We start from the raw sequence: 13,523 nt of genomic DNA on the forward strand, positions 1-13,523 counted from the left end.
GTGTAGTCCACTGATGAGTGATGACCATCCTGTCTGAAGGGCTTTCTGGTTGAGGATTTGTCCCGCCATTGGTAGACCCGGTTGGACTCGTAATCCTCGAGATCCCTCTGGAACTTAGACCTCTTTTTGAGTTCGATGTCGCGGCGGTGCTGGCTAATGTTGGTATCGATCTTCTTTTTAAGGGCGTCAAAGTCGTCGACGGATATAGTTGAAGACAGTTGGCTTTCAATGTTCTTGATCTGTTCCTGCGTAGAGGAGATCTCTTTGTGCAGGTGCTCTAACGTTAAAACCATGAGATCAAAAGAACATTTATTCAAGATATGTTCGAACTTAGTGCAAAACTCAGGGGAATTGCTAAATAACGTGGGACGGAGTGAAACCCGCAAGCCCTGGGGGATTCTCTGTGCTTTAAGGTATTCGGTCAGAGTGGCCCCGTGCAGTTCCAAATTAGTGCAGCGTCGGAGTTCACGCTCCCAATCCCTCCCCCGTGTTTCACAAGGGGGGATTTTCAGAAAATCACTCGGGATTTTAGACAAGGCAATGATGTTTGATGTCTCCTCAGGGTTATAGGAGAATGTTAAGGATGACATGACAAGAAAGGCGTGCTGATCATAAGGGTAATACTGGTAATATAGAGAATGTTCAGCACAGCCGAAGGAAGGAGGTGCACGGTCATAGGTTCCCAAGCCTCAATATATAGATAATAAGTGACTGGCACACTCCGGACGTGTTGTGATGCAAAATTGGGGTTTATTATACATACAGTAACACAAACATTTCGGTCATAACTGGACCTTCATCAGTGTGCTAAAGAAAAATACATACAAAGGGAGTGATATCCAAAACATAAAGGATCAAAGATATACAAAATAAACATAAACAAAATGAACAAAAGTATATACAACACAAAAGGTCATGTTTCCAGAAAGAATTGATAATAACATCCTAGGAGGACCGTCAAAACTAAATTTGCCGAGAAAGAAGCGAACAATTGTGTGCAGGTCTGGTGACATGGAAGAGGGAGCAAGAGGAAGGAAGTATGGAAAGTAGGTGATGAAAGACACACTGTGCCGTGAGGTAAGGCTGAAAAGGTAAACCTACCTAGATAAATAGTATGTTGAAGGAGCCCCAATAATTGAAACTACATTGCATCTGAGGGGAAATAAAGTGCATATATACATGAACCTGTGCGTCCCTAAATGGGCCAAAGCGTAATACTATAAGGCTTTATGTGTCATATAAGATGGTTACATACCAGAAAGAAGCCTGGAGCTATATGAAATTCAGGTGATAGTATCGGTCCATGGACACAGGGGAATATGGCCCAGATGGTGCTATCTGCAGGGGAGATTGGTACAATGTAGATTGTGCCTGTGAGCCACTGGGTCATGTAGGTATATGGTACCTACCAGAAAAGAAGCCTGAAGGTATATAGATCCCAGCAGGTGAGAACAATCTGCAGATGCAGGGTGGTGTATCACAGGTAACGCTATCTGTAGGAAGGATAGGTAAGGTATAAAATGGCACTAGTGAGCAATTAGATAATGAGCGGATGTAGTACACAGGACTTACCCCCCAGTAGATATGAAACCATGCGGAGTCACCGCTGCTGTGAGCTAAGAGGGAGGTATGCGCTGTCTGTACAGGGAGAGTATAAGCAGACATTGTATAAGGGGGATGTCGCTCTGTATTGCTAGGACAGAGAGTGTGCACTGTGTAGAACTTACCAGCCTGATGAGTGGAGGGAGCACGCGGTGTCCACCGCAAGTGCAGGCTGGGGAACGGAGCACCAGGGACCTCCTTATATAGTGGGGAGGTGAAATAGTGTGTGCATAGTAGTTGCCGGAGAAGAGAGGCCGGAGTGGGCGGGGCCGGGTGATGTGACTGTCACATGACCGCTGGGGGCAGTGTTATTTGTGTTCCACTGTAAAGGAGAAGAGGTGGAAGTGCGTTCCAAGGTAGTGGATTGGCTGATATCGAGGTGTGCTACGGTGGCCCCAGAGTGTCACAGAAGGGGAAGTTTCAAAGTGGTCGATTCTGTAAAGGAGAGGCAGAGAATTAGCAAACAGAAAACCAACATTGTAAATCATGTATAGACAATGATCTTTATATATACACTATGCGCGCTGGTGCTGATAAGGAGGTGAATATCAAAATGCATTAAATGTAATTTGAAGAGAAAGTAGCTTATCGGACCTGATCGGCTACGGTCACAAAAAGGTTGCTGTATAAGCAACTAAAGCAAATGGGCAGACGTGCCCGGTTGTGCACAAACGTAATACATAAAGAACACCTGGCTGCTAGGCATCACACAAGGGCAGCAATGATACATTAGGTCAGGGAGGTTTCAAGCTGAAATGTGATAAACAGTCATGAAAATACTGTAACAATAACCGCAAACACATATAAAATTACATCATAAAAAGGCGGTGTGGCGAGGCACAGCCCAAGGGTGTAAGGTAAATAACGTCTTTATGGCAGGGACTTAAATAAATGCTAATAGTTCGTAGTCCCTGTTGAGTCCCCTGGGGTGCAGTGTATTGAGCTCGTGTATCCAGTAAGCCTCTCTACGTTTGAGAATGGAGATGCGGTCTCCGCCGCGGCGAGGTGGTGTGATTTGCTCTATTATCTGAAATTTGAGCTGGGATACATTGTGGCCTTTTTCAATGAAATGGGATGGTATAGGAAGTAAGAGATTTTTGCACCTTATTGTCGATTTATGTTTGGATATCCTAGATTTGACTGATTGGGTGGTCTCACCGATATACAAAAGACCGCAGGGGCATTTGATGAGATATACCACGAAATTGGTGTTGCAGGTGAAAAAACCATCAATAGGGTATCTCTTGCCTGTGTGTGGGTGGTGAATGATATTACCCTTAAGGACGTTATTACATTGGTTGCAACTGAGACAGGGGAAGGTTCCTGTTTTGGGGTTACTTAAAAACCGTTGAGTAATCTGGGGTTGCGTAGGGCCTATATCCGCACGGACTAAGCAGTCTTTGATGTTACGGGGCCTTTTGAAACACGGTAAGAAAGGTTGTTGAAATTCCCTGACTGATGGATATGCTGTTCGGAGGATATGCCAATGTTGGCGGATAGACTTGTGTAGTCTGTAAGCAGCAGGGTGATATTGGTGGACAAAAGGGATACGTGATGTGGCAGGAATTTTATCCCTACGTGTGAGGTCTGTAGTGGAGGACTCTAGAATTCTCGGTGGGTAGCCCCTCTCACAAAATTTGGATTTCATCTCGGATAGACGATGGTCTTTCAGGTCAGGATCAGAGACTGTTCTAGTTACCCTATTGAGTTGGGACTTAGGGATTGACTTTTTCATATTTAGCGGATGGAAGCTATCAAAATGCAACAAACTGTTGCGATCAGTGGGTTTTGAGTAGAGATCAGTGGTCAAATTACCATTGATGTCCTTCTTGACCAATGTGTCAAGGAAACTAATCTGGTAGAGATCGTGTGTGACAGTAAAATCAAGACCAGGCCAGGTAGTTTTTAAAAATTGAAAAAAGGTCTGTAGAGAAGCGACATCGCCCCTCCAGATGCAGAAAACATCATCAATATATCGTTTCCACGTTAAGACATGGTTGTGGAACAGCTCATGGGTGTATATTGACGTGTCCTCATAGTGGGCCATGTAGGCATTGGCATAAGGAGGTGCCACGTTTGAGCCCATGGCCGAGCCCTTGATTTGAAGATAGTAAGTATCCTCAAAGAGAAAAAAGTTGTTATTGAGGATAATAGATAGGAGTTTGCAACAAAAATCAATTAAATCAGGGCTCATGTTGTTTTTAGAGAGTAACCAGCGGGTAGACGGGATGCCGTTTGAGTGTGGTATTGACGTGTATAGGTCCTTTACGTCAAAAGAGACCAAGATGGTATCTGGAGGGACGGGGGTGATGTCCTTGATAATTTGGAGGAAGGCTCCAGTATCCAGTAGGAAAGAGCGAGTGTTTCTAATCAAAGGGGTTAAGATTTTTTCTAAATAGATAGAAATAGGGGCCAGGACAGAGTCCGTGGAAGCCACAATTGGTCTGCCTGGTGGATTCTGGAGGTCTTTGTGGATTTTTAGAAGGATATATATCACGGGTGTGATAGGGTGTTTTTTAGTGAGGAATTCCCGTGTTCTGTTATCGAGTATACCTCGAATACAAAAATCCTCCAGTGTGGTTTTGATGGTATTCTGAATACCAACAATAGGGTTATGGGGGAGTTTTTCATAGGTAGAAGTATCACCAAGTTGGCGTAATACTTCATTCCTATAGTGGGATCTGTCCATAACCACTATAGCCCCACCCTTATCCGCCGGTTTTATAATTATGTCCCTATCCTGTTGTAGCGTTTTTAGAGCCTGTCTCTCTGCTACTGGGAGGTTGGGAGGGTAGTGAATTTTGCCTCTATCCGTATCTGTGCGAAGTTGTTGAAAAGAATTATCCACAAATTGAATGAAAGTTTCTAGGGGATGTGAGCCTTTAGGAGGTTGATAAATGCTCTTCTCCCTAAGGCCAAGACTGGCCGCAGTAATACCTACAGGGGGAGTTTGTGAAATGGGGGGTGCGGCCGGGTTGTTCTCAGTGAAATGTACCCTCAATCTTAGGGACCTATAGAATTTATGTAAGTCCATCTCCATCTGGAATGTATTGTGCCTATAGCTGGGACAGAAAGAGAGCCCTTTCTGTAGAGCATTGTGTTCAGCTATCCCCAAAGATTTAGAGGAGATATTGACTACCAATGGTTGTGTACCTGAGATCTGGTGACCCGGGCGAAGTCCATATTTCTGGGACCTGTTGAGCCCCCGTCTGGTCCTCTTCTTTTCCCTTGTCGTCTCTGTCGGCCTAAAAAACTAGCTGGGTATGGATGCCTGGTGGATCTCTCTGGGTCCGAATCGGAGGTTGTGTAGTCCACTGATGAGTGATGACCATCCTGTCTGAAGGGCTTTCTGGTTGAGGATTTGTCCCACCATTGGTAGACCCGGTTGGACTCGTAATCCTCGAGATCCCTCTGGAACTTAGACCTCTTTTTGAGTTCGATGTCGCGGCGGTGCTGGCTAATGTTGGTATCGATCTTCTTTTTAAGGGCGTCAAAGTCGTCGACGGATATAGTTGAAGACAGTTGGCTTTCAATGTTCTTGATCTGTTCCTGCGTAGAGGAGATCTCTTTGTGCAGGTGCTCTAACGTTAAAACCATGAGATCAAAAGAACATTTATTCAAGATATGTTCGAACTTAGTGCAAAACTCAGGGGAATTGCTAAATAACGTGGGACGGAGTGAAACCCGCAAGCCCCGGGGGATTCTCTGTGCTTTAAGGTATTCGGTCAGAGTGGCCCCGTGCAGTTCCAAATTAGTGCAGCGTCGGAGTTCACGCTCCCAATCCCTCCCCCGTGTTTCACAAGGGGGGATTTTCAGAAAATCACTCGGGATTTTAGACAAGGCAATGATGTTTGATGTCTCCTCAGGGTTATAGGAGAATGTTAAGGATGACATGACAAGAAAGGCGTGCTGATCATAAGGGTAATACTGGTAATATAGAGAATGTTCAGCACAGCCGAAGGAAGGAGGTGCACGGTCATAGGTTCCCAAGCCTCAATATATAGATAATAAGTGACTGGCACACTCCGGACGTGTTGTGATGCAAAATTGGGGTTTATTATACATACAGTAACACAAACATTTCGGTCATAACTGGACCTTCATCAGTGTGCTAAAGAAAAATACATACAAAGGGAGTGATATCCAAAACATAAAGGATCAAAAATATACAAAATAAACATAAACAAAATGAACAAAAGTATATACAACACAAAAGGTCATGTTTCCAGAAAGAATTGATAATAACATCCTAGGAGGACCGTCAAAACTAAATTTGCCGAGAAAGAAGCGAACAATTGTGTGCAGGTCTGGTGACATGGAAGAGGGAGCAAGAGGAAGGAAGTATGGAAAGTAGGTGATGAAAGACACACTGTGCCGTGAGGTAAGGCTGAAAAGGTAAACCTACCTAGATAACTAGTATGTTGAAGGAGCCCCAATAATTGAAACTACATTGCATCTGAGGGGAAATAAAGTGCATATATACATGAACCTGTGCGTCCCTAAATGGGCCAAAGCGTAATACTATAAGGCTTTATGTGTCATATAAGATGGTTACATACCAGAAAAAAGCCTGGAGCTATATGAAATTCAGGTGATAGTATCGGTCCATGGACACAGGGGAATATGGCCCAGATGGTGCTATCTGCAGGGGAGATTGGTACAATGTAGATTGTGCCTGTGAGTCACTGGGTCATGTAGGTATATGGTACCTACCAGAAAAGAAACCTGAAGGTATATAGATCCCAGCAGGTGAGAACAATCTGCAGATGCAGGGTGGTGTATCACAGGTAACGCTATCTGTAGGAAGGATAGGTAAGGTATATAATGGCACTAGTGAGCAATTAGATAATGAGCGTATGTAGTACACAGGACTTACCCCCCAGTAGATATGAAACCATGCGGAGTCACCGCTGCTGTGAGCTAAGAGGGAGGTATGCGCTGTCTGTACAGGGAGAGTATAAGCAGACATTGTATAAGGGGGATGTCGCTCTGTACTGCTAGGACAGAGAGCGTGCACTGTGTAGAACTTATGTTTATGTATATATGCACTTTATTTCCCCTCAGATGCAATGTAGTTTCAATTATTGGGGCTCCTTCAACATACTAGTTATCTAGGTAGGTTTACCTTTTCAGCCTTACCTCACGGCACAGTGTGTCTTTCATCACCTACTTTCCATACTTCCTTCCTCTTGCTCCCTCTTCCATGTCACCAGACCTGCACACAATTGTTCGCTTCTTTCTCGGCAAATTTTGTTTTGACGGTCCTCCTAGGATGTTATTATCAATTCTTTCTGGAAACATGACCTTTTGTGTTGTATATACTTTTGTTCATTTTGTTTATGTTTATTTTGTATATTTTTGATCCTTTATGTTTTGGATATCACTCCCTTTGTATGTATTTTTCTTTGGCACACTGATGAAGGTCCAGTTATGACCGAAACGTTTGTGTTACTGTATGTATAATAAACCCCAATTTTGCATCACAACACGTCCGGAGTGTGCCAGTCACTTATTAGCCCTAAAAACTAGAGGCCTCTTGGTAATTGGTCAGGAACACATTAGACAGGTGCACCCTGATTCCATAAGAACCAGAGAGTTCTGGCACCGCCCCCCTATACACGCAGCCAGGAAGCATGCAGAGAGCAGGCACAGAGCATGGAGCCGGCAGCAGACAGAAATCACAACATGATCTGGAACAGTGGGTAAGATGGTGTGTGAGGGATGGGAGGCCATGCAGTCATGCCGGCAGAGTTGTTACACCCAACATTCTGCCAACAATCTAATACTAACTCCTCCATTATCTGAACCTTCCCCTACAATGTCCAAGACTTTTCTCATGCTGCACCACTTCTCTGGAGTGTACTATCCCAGACAATATTTAAAAGGCTTACTAGGTTAGGTGGATCCTTGAAGTCCAAGGTACAGATGGGAACACGGGCTACTAGAGTCGATGTAGCAGGTGGGTGATGCATGCAGAAAACAGGTAGCAGAGTTACTAGAAGCCGCAGGTAAATCAGTGACATCAGGGAGACCATAGATAGATAGCAGAGGTACTGGAAGCCACAGGCAGGCAGGAGACACATAGCAGAAGTCCTGGAAGCTGCAAGTGGACAAGAGACGTCCTAGATGCCACAGACGGACACATAGCAGAGGCCCTGAGAGACCATGAACATGTGGTGCACTCAAAAGCTCAGAGATTTAATACCAAGACAAACGTGTGTCTTGGTAGGCCTTATATAGGTCCATGCACATGATAACATGAGATCATGCCGGGGCACCTGCAAAACCCAACATGAAGGACAACGGAGTTCAGTAAACCAGAGTGAGGGGAACACAATCCAGATCTAGGACATGCATGTAACATGATCAAGTTAATTCTATAGTATTAAGCATTCTCTGAAAACACATCTATTTAGACAGGCCTTTCATATTCCCTAATCTGACCCTCCTTCCACCCAATTCTACATTATTTCTCTGAACATTGATGGTTAGCTCTTATATACACGTGCCTTTATGTATACTGACCTACTTTTATTTTAAGATAACTGGACCATTGTTATCTTCTATGTTAATTTTTTTAATGAATATTATCGGATGATACTTTAATGCATAACCATTGTTTTCTTAATTTTCTAATTATTCTTAATTCAAGAAAAAAATAGTATATATGAAAGTAATTAACCAACTTTGTATTATATCTTATCATAGAAAGCCATTTCTTTCTCCTCATGGATTGATATTACAATTTACAGATACAATCTGTCTTCATTTTAGACAGATTTTCACATTACTGGGATAGGAGATGCTAGCTGGTGCTCATGAAATTCTATGACGAGGGGAGAAGGAGGAGGAGGAAGGCACTAAAGGCAGAAACATACAACAATCTGCTGAAAATTCTCCTAAAACAATAATGTAAATTTATGGACAAAAAAAGTTGAAATGTAACTGTTGTTTTAGGAGAACTTGCAGCAGAATATCTGTGTTGGCCTCTAGCTCCTCCCCTCTACATAGAATCTTATAAGGACCAACTGTCACCTCCTTTCTCAGTAATTTGTCTTCACTGAATAACAGATTTTATCCCAGAATTCAGGGTTTAAGAACAAAAGAGGCAGATTTCTCTGATAAGGTATATTACAAAGTTGCTTATTTTCATGTGTACTATTGATGTATAAGGCTGGTTTCACATTTGCGTTTAAAAACACAGCGTTTTAAACGCAAACGCATTTGGTGAAAAAATGCGTTTAAACACTGCGTTTTTTAGGCGCATGCGTTTTTGCATGTTTTAACACAAACACGGGGTTTTGACGCGTTTACATGCGTTTTTTCCTGCGTTTGCGTTTTTGAAACGCATGATGAAAAGTGTGTGACAGCTGCCAATCATCAAAATCAACTAGAAAACCCACTATAAACAGAAATACCTAGGGTTAGGGTTAGGATCCCTAGCAACCATGGGAATCCTAACCCTAACCCTAAAACAAAAACTCTAACCCTAACCCAAACTCTAACCCTAACACAAACTCTAACACAAACTCTAACCCAAACTCTAACCCAAACTCTAACCCAAACTCTAACCCTAACTCTAACACAAACTCTAACACAAACTCTAACACAAACTCTAACACAAACTCTAACCCTAACCCTAACCCTAACCCTAGGGATCCTAACCCTAACCCTAGGGACCCTAACCCTAACCCTAGGGATCCTAACCCTAACCCTAGGGACCCTAACCCTAACCCTTAGGGTTAGGGTTAGGATCCCTTAGGGTTGGGGGGTGGCTTTTCAGTGTGTATTCTTGTGTTTTTCTATAAAAACGCATGCAAACGCATGTGCTTAAAAACGCATGCGTTTACATAGACATCAATGGGGTTTTTTTTGCCGCAAAAAACGCATGCGTTTTTTTGCGGCAAAAAAAGCCGCTAAAATTACTACATGTTGCATTTCTGCAACACAACGCATGCAGAGAAAAAAGCATGCGTTGCTTAAACGCGTCAAAACGCATGCATAAAAACGCATGCGTTTTTGATGTTAAGTATAGGGAAAAAACGCATGCTTTTTTTGCGCAAAAAACGCAAAAAAAAAAAACGCAAATGTGAAACCAGCCTTAAATATAAATTAAAGTGATGGTCACTTTTTAAAAAATTATTTTATCTTGATGAGGAAACTGGGGTTGTAATCCCAGTGAATCCCGGGAAATTTTTTTCTTGAAAACACATTAAGAATTAGCTATTTGAAAACATTTTTAGATGTCTCAACATTATTATTTTTAAATATCTATGTTTTTTTTTTCATTTGAACTCTACAAATCTTTTTAAACAGTGCCTTTGATATCAATTATTAATATAATTTATTTTCCAAATTCAGCAGATTATTTTTGCATTGCATATCTTGGCTGCCGGTGAATTTTGTTTATGATGTCACCGCTTCCACCATCATGGGAACTGTAAAGAATGAGAGCATGGAGAGATAATTTGTCTTACAGATAATCTCAGACATACATAAAGCCATGGATGTAGCTGGGCTTCTTTGCATAGTTGTAGCAGAGTTGAGTTTTACAGCAAAGCTATTTAATGGATGACTATGGACTATGCATTTTACTATATGGATGACTATGGACTGTGCAGTGTATTATATGGAGGACTATGGGAAGCATTATACTATATGGAGGTCTATGGGAAGCATTATACTATATGGAGGACTATGGGGGGTGCATTGTGGTGTGTCAGCCATTGATGGACATTGGAAAACTGAGCCTAAATGTGCATGGTACTCACCACAACGTGGCAACCGCTGAAAACGTCATCTTGTCCTGCAAAAAACGAGCCACCATATAGCATCATCAGTGAAAAAATAAAAAAGTTACAGTCCTCAGAATAAAGCAATGCAAAAATAATTATTTTTTCTGTAAAATAGTTAAAAAGCGCCAAAACATAAAGAAATTATATAAATGAGGTATTGCTATAATCGTACTGACCCGAAAAATAAAACTGCTTTATTAATTTTACCAAACGTGGAATGGTATAAACGCCTCCCCCACAAAAAGAAATTCATGAATAGCTGGTTTTTGGTCATTCTGCCACACAAAAATCAGAATAAAAAGCAATCAAAAAATGTCACGTGCCCAAAAATGATACCAATAAAAACGTCAACTCGTCCCGCAAAAAACAAGACCTCACATGACTCTGTGGACAAAAATATGGAAAAATTATAGCTCTAAAAATGTGGAGACGCAAAAACTATTATTTGCAATAAACAGCGTCTTTTAGTGTGTGACAGCAGCCAATCATAAAAATCCGCTAAAATACCCGCTATAAATAGTAAATCAAATCTCCCTTCATCACCCCCTTAGTTAGGGAAAAATAATAAATTTAAAAAAATGTATTTATTTCCATTTTCCCATTAGGGGGAGGGCTAGGGCTAGGGTTAGGGTTAGGGTTCGGGTTAGGGCTAGGGTTAGGGTTAGTGCTAGGGCTAGAGTTAGGGTTAGGGCTAGGGTTAGGGCTAGGGTTAGGGTTGGGGCTAGGGTTAGGGCTACAGTTAGCATTGGGGCTAAAGTTAGGGTTAGAGCTGGGGCTAAAGTTAGGGTTAGGGTTGAGGCTAAAGTTAGGGTTAGGGCTACAGTTAGGGTTGGGGCTAAAGTTAGGGATAGTGTTGGGGCTAACGTTAGGGTTAGGGTTGGGGCTAAGTTAGGGTTAGGGCTACAGTTAGGGTTTGGATTACATTTACAGTTGGGAATAGGGTTGGGATTAGGGGTGTGTCAAGGTTAGGGTTATGGTTGGGATTAGGGTTAGGGGTGTGGTTAGGGCTGGGATTAGGGTTAGGGGTGTGTTGAGTTTAGGGGTGTGGTTGGGGTTAGGGGTGTGTTTGGGTTAGGGTTTCAGTTAGAATTGGGCGTTTCCACTGTATAGGCACATCAGGGCTCTCCAAACGCGACATGGCGTCTGATCTCAATTCCAGCCAATTCTGCGTTGAAAAAGTAAAACAGTGCTCCTTCCCTTCCGAGATCTCCCGTGTGCCCAAACAGGGGTTTACCCCAACATATGGGGTATCAGCGTACTCAGGACAAATTGGACAACAACTTTTGGGGTCCCATTTCTCTTGTTACTCTTGGGAAAATAAAAATTTGGGGGGCTAAAAAACATTTTTGTGGGAAAAAATGATTTTTTATTTTCACATCTCTGCGTCATAAACTGTAATGAAACACTTGGGGGTTCAAAGTTCTCATAACACATCTAGATGAGTTCCTTGGGGGGTCTAGTTTCCAATATGGGGTCACTTGTGGGGGGTTTCTACTGTTTAAGTACATTAGGGGCTCTGCAAATGCAATGTGATGCCTGCAGACCATTCCATCTAAGTCTGCATTCCAAACGGCGCTCCTTCCTTTCCGAGCTCTGCCATATGCCCAAAGGTGGTTCCCCCCCACATATGCGGTATCAGCATACTCAGGACAAATTGGACAACAACTTTTGGGGTCCAATTTCTCCTGTTACCCTTTGGAAAATACAAAGCTGGGGGCTAAAAAAGAATTTTTGTGGAAAAAAAAAGAGTTTTTATTTTCACAGCTCTGCATTATGCAAACAAGATTGCAGCTTTCCAATGGCATAGAGAAGCATTGCGCAGGGAGGGGGCTCCCTGCGTGCTTCCCTGAGGCCCTCAGAACAACGTGATGTGATTGCGTTGTTCTGAGGCTCTCCTCCCTGCAGGCCCCAGATCCAAGATGGCCGCGGGATCCTTCCGGGTCCTGCAGGGTGGTGGCTTGTCAGTGCCTTCTGACTCTGGCTGCAGTGTCTTCTCCTGTGCATGTATGCACCTTACACTCTCTTGGAGCCAAAGTCCCCTGTGGTTTGGCATGCAGGTTTTTATATTCAGGAACTCTGTCATCCAAGACACCCGACCTGGTTCAGCAGTTGAACTCTTTCCCCTGCAATTCTTCTGGTGCCGATAGGCTTTGCATGATCCCATCTAGCCAGAAGATGCCAGCCTTCCCGCACTGATGACACATCACGCAGGAGCTCTTCAAAGGTACCATCGTGTCCTCTTACACATACACAATAGCAAATACCTTAATTTATAACTGCATAATAAGTAAAAGACACTTAATCAAACCCATCAAAAGTTTACGTTTTCTATACAGTTCTTGTGAGTGCTACCAGACTGAGATTTGACTGGCCTATGAAACATTAAGGGTATGTGCACAGGTAGTCTGGAGCTCTGCGGATTTTTCCGCAGTGGATTTGAGAAATCTGCAGGTAAAAGGCACTGCGTTTTACCTGCGGATTTACCGCGGATTTTATGCGGATTTTGTGCTGATTCCTACTGCGGTTTTATACCTGCAGATTCCTATTGTGGAGCAGGTGTAAACCGCTGCCGAATCTGCACAACGAATTGATATGTTGCGGAATGTAACCTGCAGCGTTTCCGCACGTTTTTTACCACAGCATGGGCACTGCGGATTGCGTTTTCCATAGGTTTACATTGTACTGTAAACGCATGGAAAACTGCTGCAGATCTTCAGCAAAGTCCGCAACATGTGCACATAGCCTCAATCCTTTCTTATTCTAACACCACATTAGTTCAGCCATCTAATGCTGAGACATCTAACCTACATGGTCCTCACACATTGCCATCCACCACTTTAGCGGCTTCATATTTTCACTTAGTGGACCATTGGTTGGCACCTGGCCCCAAGCTATTTTTTTCTTCAGCATAAGAAACTGTGACTGAAGGTTTAGGTCACTTGAAGCTGACATCTATAAACATCCTTTTTTCATTTTCCTCGTTCATTCAAGTATTCCAACATCGGGTGTGTATATTCCAGAAGGTCCTCATTAAGTTCCAGTGTACTTGAGTTTATGTGAGGGCTGAACACATTCATGCATGTTCCTTATAAGCTGGGAGAGTATAGTATATTGTTTCTTCATGAT

The 13,523-nt window shown here is 42.9% G+C and overlaps 1 long non-coding RNA gene across 1 annotated transcript; it reads right to left on the reverse strand.

Moving 5' to 3' along the window:
- Positions 1 to 1,292: 1,292 nt before the first annotated feature.
- Positions 1,293 to 1,860, reverse strand: LOC138680947 (uncharacterized). Its single transcript, XR_011321850.1, has 3 exons — positions 1,728 to 1,860; positions 1,573 to 1,638; positions 1,293 to 1,493 (listed from the first exon to the last, which is right to left on the reverse strand). It is a non-coding gene; the product is annotated as an uncharacterized lncRNA (long non-coding RNA).
- Between the last annotated feature and the right edge of the window lie 11,663 nt (positions 1,861 to 13,523).

Source organism: Ranitomeya imitator, chromosome 5 (genome assembly GCF_032444005.1).
Source record: "Ranitomeya imitator isolate aRanImi1 chromosome 5, aRanImi1.pri, whole genome shotgun sequence".
Taxonomy (NCBI): Eukaryota; Metazoa; Chordata; class Amphibia; order Anura; family Dendrobatidae; genus Ranitomeya; species Ranitomeya imitator.